The sequence below is a fragment of the Vigna radiata genome, chromosome 11 (assembly GCF_000741045.1).
Source record: "Vigna radiata var. radiata cultivar VC1973A chromosome 11, Vradiata_ver6, whole genome shotgun sequence".
Taxonomy (NCBI): Eukaryota; Viridiplantae; Streptophyta; class Magnoliopsida; order Fabales; family Fabaceae; genus Vigna; species Vigna radiata.
This window is the reverse complement of record NC_028361.1, coordinates 18,337,198-18,345,471: the sequence shown is the minus strand read 5'-3', so window position 1 is coordinate 18,345,471 and position 8,274 is coordinate 18,337,198. Positions and strand designations below refer to the sequence as shown.

At 31.3% G+C, this 8,274-nt stretch overlaps 1 long non-coding RNA gene across 2 annotated transcripts; it reads left to right on the top strand.

The window, feature by feature from the left end:
- Positions 1-6,128: 6,128 nt before the first annotated feature.
- On the top strand, positions 6,129-8,274 carry LOC106777379. Of its 2 annotated transcripts, none has more exons than XR_002665950.1 (5): positions 6,129-6,559; positions 6,716-6,875; positions 6,951-7,067; positions 7,877-8,075; positions 8,162-8,274. It is a non-coding gene; the product is annotated as an uncharacterized LOC106777379 (long non-coding RNA). The 2 variants fall into 2 exon arrangements; XR_001376936.2 differs by having other exon boundaries at positions 6,131-6,559; positions 6,745-6,875.

Below are 8,274 nucleotides of genomic sequence, written 5' to 3'. Positions count from 1 at the left end.
GTGATTGTTTCTTAGCTGGCTTTCCAAAGATTTAGTTTTAATTTAATCCAGTAATAAATTTAATAATTATACAAAGTGTTTTGTAAATATGTTAAAAAATAACATAAAACCATTACTTTGACTTTTAATTAATTATGATTTAATGTATTGAAATGTTGAGCCTAGGAAGTTTCCTAGCCAGCGAACTTTTCAAACTTTTAAAATATGATGAATGGTATTCTTGAGTGGTCATAGCAAAACGTAGAGATTTAAACGCATAAGAATGCTGTCTGACTAAATATTTTGTTCACGTTGTTTATAAATGTTCTAGAGATTCCTGGACTTTAAATTAGAAAAATTTTAATTAATATTTTTTTTCTTTACCATTTTTATTTAGAAGTGATATATGTCTTTTATTATAATTAGATTTTCCAAATTGAGAATGTGTAGTATATATTTTTTTTTATTATTTGATTTACTAATTTTTTTCGATATTTTAAGAATTATAAATATCTCAATATATTATGAAATATTTTAGTTGTTTTCATTAATATTTTATTATTTTATCTATAATTGCATATAAGTTCCTAAACTTTTTTAAAATTGTAAATTGATCCCTAAATGCAAATTAATCCTTAATTTTTTTAGTATTTGCAACTTAGTGTACTAGTATTTAATGTTAAGTCCAATTTTGAAAAGAAAATGACAAATAAAACTAACAAGGTTGGAACCAATTCTAGATAGTACCAAAAAAACAAATCATTTCTCTTGGAAATGGACAACAGAAGAGAAACTCCTACCATAATGCCAAGACAATAGACATTTGTTTATCACAAAAGAAGAAAGGTCTACATCCCAAGACTTAAGAAAGAAGAAGGAAGAACCAACATGCATCGAGGAAAACCACAAAAGAAAAGACACTAGAAAGATAAGTATAAACACTCCTTCATCCATTAACTTCATGTATCATCTTAGCTTAAAATATCATAAAAAATTATTGTTTCTATTCAAAGCAAGAAGATGACAAAAGTAGAGTTCAAAATAGTGGAGTTACCCTACAGACTAAGGTTGTACAATTTGCCAGTTTTAAGGATAAAAACCCAATTACAACATTCATGTGTTATTTCAGAATAATACAAGAAATTGGTTGATTATATATCAGTTTTAGAGTTCCAGTTTTCAAGTGTAAATGGGTTGATAGCAATTCGAGTGTGGTGACAGATGATCGGGTTCACTTTAGTGGATCTTAACAAGATGAATGATACAGATGAACCATTTATTATGACTAGTCAAGAAAGACAGATATTTTATGTCATTGATCCAAAGAATAAAAAATATCAGTGGTTTTAGAAGGTAGAAGCATGCATGTAAATGATGATGACAACTATCTAGATATACCTGAGACAACATCTTTCTCATCAATAACCATTGAAAAAAAGGTCGAGACATAATCGATGAAGTCCATGCAATTTGAAGTGATTACAATGAGGACATATGGGAGAAAACAATATCCTAATAGGTGTATTTTTATTATTTTTTCCACTTTTCCAATTTCTTTATTTTGTCTATTCTAACTTTATAGAGACAATTTGTTTCGTTTATATATGATTTACCAACACTGTGTTTTCAGGTATGACGAGCTCTAGATCAAGAAAGAGTGGACATTATAGATGTGTGACTCAGTTGCCTAATGTCACATCCCGACAAATTTCCATGGAGAGGTTGGTGGTGGAGATTGATCCTTGATCAGGTAAACCTAGGGGCCCACATGCATAAAAGTTTTAGAGTTATTTCGGCATGTCGACCAAAACGCATGTCTCCATTATTATTGCATTTTGGGATGACGTACCAGAGATGGAGAAGAACCTCCTATGGAAGGACATTGTGATATGTTTACTTAAAATAGATACATTATTTAATATGTTCTACTTTAATCATCAACATCTTTTTTTGTTTTTAACAGCAAAATTTTGACATTCCTAATAATGAGAAAATAAGGAAGAAAATCTTATCCCACATTTCAATCAGATGGAGGGACTTCAAGACTAGACTAACATGTCTCTATGTCTTCGAAGACAGGCATCATGACACTCATTGTGGAAAGTAAACAATATATGAGGTGGTGTGGATGCAATTTAGAGTATTTAGAGAGTCTGGGGATTGACAAGTTTATTTCCTAATATTTTGTTATTGTCATACAAGGCAATCATTTATTACTTAAACTTAAGAATTTTTATGGTTTGACATGAAAAAAAGATTGTTTCCCAACAAAGACAAAGACTTAATGATGCACCATACGTACTCTCACATGGTGATTATGCATTATTAGAGAAAAATATTGTGTCAAGACTTTAGGACTTAAGTCCCCTAACCTAACACCTCCACCTATTAGGTGTGAGATGTGGAAGGCTGCATGGACTAAGTTTGATGGTCAAAATACATCACAATGAGCTCAACAAATATAAAAAAAATTGTAAGTACAACTTTAAACCTAAAACCATAGTTAATATGAATTTCATTAACAAACTTTATTATGATGTGTAGGATGAATTAGTTAAGAAACAAACTCAAGGTTTGTATGTTAACCAAGGTAGGGAGAGTACTCTCATAGCAGCCATTGGAAAGCCAGACCACCCAAGTTGTGTGTGTGGCATTTGAGGTGTTATTAGATTGAAAGACTACTTTGAACTTGCACAAAGAAGTACAAAATCCTTGAGTCAGAAGGTGTGAGGAAGTTGGAGCTTCAAATGGAGGAACGACTAAACCAAGGCATGACTATTATGGAGCAACACTTCATGGAATGCCTCTAATGAAAACAAGAAATGCAAAAAGCACTTGAAGAAATATTTCAATCCATGACCCAATAGAACAATGATCTCCCCATTGAAGATCCAATAGGATGTCGTGTGAGCACCAAATATTCATGTCTATTGCAAATCATATTAACTACACTTGTCTGTATGAGCTATTGGTTGATGAAGATCCCCTATGCATAGTGGTTGTAAGACAACATCTTGTAGGAAGGCAGATTATTCATGGTGCCCCACAACGTGCATGTGACAATTGATGAAGCTCAAGACCCCTCAATCAAGAGCTTATGCCAACTTTTGAAATCCAATTCGTGGAGAGGCCTTAAGCACATTTATAGCTTGGCATAAAGCTTTGATCATGCCATATTCTAGCTCACCACAGGTATTATATTATTATTCCTAATATTTTTATGTCTAAGTTAGAAATAAATTATTCATAACTTTTAAAATGTTTATTTTAGTTCTTCTGTCTTAAGAAACAGCTCATGCATAAACTTGTGATCAATGAAGATCATGACATGGCAAATGTAAAGGATGATCCTCTAGAAAAGCTAATGACAAAATTATACAAGTTGAATAAAGGATTGGTAGAGCTGAAGTGAAACTTAAGAATATTTGGCCTCTAATGTCATATGTCATTGTTTATTACTCTAAATGATGCATTAGAGGTCATTGGTGGTGAAAGGATGTTAAATATTTTAATCCTACAACTATAGTGCATGTAAGATTTTTCATTGTCTTTCATATATAAATATTCAAATTGATTTTTTTAATACACACACACACTTAACTTTTTTGTTATAGGTAAATGGACACCATCATTGTGGACCAAGGTCGAGCATCCATGTATGGATTTTTTTGAACCTTAGAGCCTTCAACCTTCTAGAAACACAATTGAATTCAAGTAATCATATTTGCAAACATGGACGGTTAAGTCCAAAAGAGATATGTATATCGCGTCATACATTGATAGGTATGTGTTACTCACTGTACAATTTTATGAAGGTTTACTTAATTAATCAACTCACTATTTGTGATTCATGATAGGACTGTGGCAACTGATGGTAAGCATACCAAGTCAATGCACAACTGTATAGTTTTGTTCCCTACACAAGAAGATGAAACCTGCCTTGAATTGAAATCCTTAGTATAAACGTAAGTGTTACATTCTTTCATATCACTTCATTATGATATTAATATATTAACCTATGATTTAAATTTAATTTGAGTTGTGGGTAGGTCTTGAGCACAACAAATTCAAATACAATATCTAAAGGTTAAAAGTCATTGATCTTTAAGTTATTAATTTTTGTATGTAAACTTTAGTGTTTGACTATTTTGCCTATTTTCTTTGTTATATTTAGTGTAATACGCAGTTAGATTTGTGGACATGTGACTACTATATTATGTTTTGGATCAAAATCATCATTCGAACAGGAATTAAAGATTATTAGACTATTTTTCACATATTACAAATCACTTGTGTTGTTAGAATGAAGAAGAGTTGGTCTTGTTTGTAAGAAACCAAAAGAAATTCACGTAATAATAGTAGAACATGCTGTGCGAAATTCTCCTTTAGAAGAAGATTTAGAGACTCAAGTCTTTCTTCTTACACTTTCAAAACATTATAGATGTTAGAACCAGACGATACAAACCTTATTAAATGAAAACCTCAAGAGAAATCTTCATTTAGATTTTAATGATAACAAAATGTATAAAATAATGAAGAAATATATGTTAAAGTTATTCACTTTCTTACTTAAGTATTGGAGAAAAAGATCCTTAAGTGTAAATGATCCTGAATTTTACATTTAATTCTCTGGAAAATCCTTCAACTATATCAAAATGTTAGCATTATTCCCTACCAACACTTGAAAACGAAAACCCCAAACAGACTTATTGTTCTACACTACCTAACTTCTCTATGATATGTCTTATCAACTTCTGCATCAAATAGACATAGGAAACTTGAATTTACTCTAATCATCATCTAACACACATTAAAATAGGTAAAATAATCATAAAAAAAATAAATTGTGTATATATATTTTTAGAAAAATAAAATGTAAAAATGAATAATATTAAAATGTAAAATATTTATGTATATTAATGTAACATTTCTTTACCCTGAATGCATTAAATGAAGCGTATAACAGCACGGTAACATTCAAAGTTGACCTAAATAAATTCGGGAGAAATTAACTAGGGGAATAAATGCTCTAAATATAAAAAATCGCGTAATACAAAAATAAAACCAGAAAAGAAATAGTAGAACTGTATTAAAAATAAAAATGAAAGAAAAATTAGAAAAAGACAAAAAAGAAATAGAAACAAATAGAAAATGAAAAATAGAATTAGTACATGAAGAAAAAGCAAAAACTTAAATAAAAAACAGGAAATATAAACATAATAATATATAAGAAAAATGAAAATAAAGAGATCAATAATTAATAATCAGCCTTCAACCTTGTTTCGTTTAATTAATTAACCCAGTTAAGGTTGGAAAGCATATTTCTTGTTTCTTATTATAGATTGAAAAAGTGTATGTGGATTATTCAATTCGAGATGAAGAGCATAAAGCTGTTTGAGGTTTGAATATAGATGGTAGGTGAATAAATAAATCCAAGACTCAAAGTTAACAATAATTTTTGGTTGGTGTGCCTAATGTCGGAAATATGGATATAATTTATGTGATAATGAAAGGCAAAATTATTGATTATCCTTATTAAATGATGTAATGGTTGGCTTGAAAATGACATCTTACTCGTCTTTATATAAAATTAAAGATAATAATTACATGGATCTCAATAGGACGGAATGGGTATATATGATAATAGCTTCTCGATACTTTTTTTTAATTGGATAAATATTTGCCTTTATCAACACATGTGGATTCGTTACTTGTCGGATATCCGTTTTAAAAATATTTGTAAATATTTTAAAATTTGTGAGTATATGTGGATACCCGCAAAAAATTAAAATAAAATATTTTATACATTTTAAAATAAAATTTAAATAAAATTACAAAAATATATATAATATAATCACTAGTAAAATAAGAGTTTTTATAACGATTGTATTATAACGAATAAAAATTATTCGTTATAATAGGTTGATATTATAATGTAGTTTTATAAATCAGTTATAATATGAAACTGGCAAACTTGTAAATAAGTGTAAAATCTATTATAACGTATTTTTCTAAATCTGTTATAATATGAAACACAATAACTAAATTCATAACCTATTATAACAGAGTTTTAGAAATCCGTTATAATATCTACTCCTTTCTAAACTTCCAAGCTTCCCTAATTTCATTTCAACGTTTTCTCATTTTGTTTCTCCTCTCTTCGCCTTTTCCTTCTTTCCTCATTTTCGTTCCTCAATTCATTTCAACGTTCCCTAATTTCGCATCAACACCATGCATCTCTAATTTCTCGACACTTCCACATCACGTATTTCTAATTTCTCGGCACTCCTCTCTCTGAACACTCCGAGAACACTCCCTCCGTGGTTGTGGTTTAGGCTATAGAGAGAAGAAGAGCTANGTTAGGGGAAGATGTGTTCGTCGATATCTCCGCGCGAATTGAAAGCACTGTGGTTGTGCTTCATTTTATCTTCTTCTGCATTGGAAGGAACCCTAATCCATCCCTTATCGATCGGAATCAATGGAGCGAATACTGTCCGCGAACGAGCAGCAGAGCATGGTGTCTTCGTTCCTTGAGGTGGCTCAGGGCTAGATTGCCGAGACTGCGCGCCAGTTCCTCCAGGTTTCACTCTCTTCGGAATTCCCCAATTTCACATCGCTATTACTCATCATTGTGTAATTTTGAAATTTCTAACTATTCATAAGGGTGGAGAGTGAATTTTAATCAAGAGNGAAGTATAAAATATTGTTTTTTGTTAACAGATCTAATGAATATTAGGGTTGTTGCTGTGATTGATGTTGTAACAGGCTACCAGTTGGAAGCTTAAGGAGGCTCTTCAGTTGTTTTTGATAGGTAGTGAAAGTGAGGCAGTGNNGCCTCCAACTTTGCACACTCCGCCTTTGNAAAATGTTGATTCCTGGACTGACCAACCTCCCAGGTGGTATTGNGATTCTTGTGCCCCTTTTCAGTGATTTTTGTGGGTTTTCTCTCTAACTTCTGCTTGTTGTTTCAGTGAACCTATGAAGGACNCATCGGGGAGTGAAAGTGTTGGACTTAATGAGGCAGAAGAAGTGCGCCCTCCCTTACCTGTAATTAGGGAAACTCTCTATGATGATGCAATGNTGTATGGGTATGTTTTTCTTTTTGTCAGAGATGCAATGCTTTATTATTTGGTGTGTTTTTAAACTCTGGATTATATATTTGTATAATCTGGAAGCTATTTATGTCTGCCTTTTAGAAATGTGAAACAAAATAAGGTGAACGAAAGATGAATGGTTGAGTCCGGATAGGGAATCTTGTTATCCATACATAACTCGAAGAATTTAATTTTTTGAATATGGTGTGTCTGTTTTACGACGACCAACCAAACATTATAATGCTGACGATTTCTTTTTTTGAATATGAGATGTATTATATAGGATTAATGTTGTTTTTACTTTTTAGTCCTTGAAGAATGTCTATATATTTTTTTTTTCCAATTTATAAACAACTTTTTTTTTTCATGTATTTTTGAAAAAAATCCTTTAGCCCCTAAAACTTGCATTTATTTTCCTATACATGCACTAAAGTTTGGTTTTTTCAGAAAATATAAACAGTTGAGGACTAAAATGGAAGTTTAAATAATTTTTAAGAACTGAAAGCACTATGTACATATATGAAGTATTAGGTTGTCGAACGAATTACACTAAAGTATGCTACAACTGTGATATATTTTCTTATCTTCATAATGTAAACTACAAAATTACCGTGTGAAGTGATATTGTAGCCATAATTCAATTAATTGTGTTTAATAACTTGTCTTATGTTTAGGAAATATTTGCCAATGTTTTAGTTTGGCTCATTGAGTTTTATAAGTTGACTTTCTTGTGNTATAGTATATATGTTGCTTCGACATTCAAACTGTGTATTCATGTTGTTGTTTTTTTCATGTTTATGTAGAGCACCAAGGGTTGGGCATCGTTCACAAGAACCAAGCACCCTAGTTGCATTTCGTAACTTTGAAGAAGAAATGAGAAATCCAGGGGTTTGGGAGCCAGAGTAAGGTGCTGCTTCTACAGCAGAGAAATCCAGCTAAGTTTGATGGTATACTAGGACTTGGATTTCAAGAGATCTTAGTGGGAAATGCTGTTCCAGTGTGGTATGAGTTCACGTTTTAACTTTAAGCTATCATTTCTGTTATTATTTTTATTTTCGTTGTCATTATGAGGCATATTCATGTCATAGGTACAATATGGTTGAACAAGGTCTTGTAAAGGATCCAGTATTTTCATTTTGGTTAAATCGTAAACCAGAAGAAGAGAATGGGGGTGAGATTGTTTTTGGTGGTGCTGATTCTG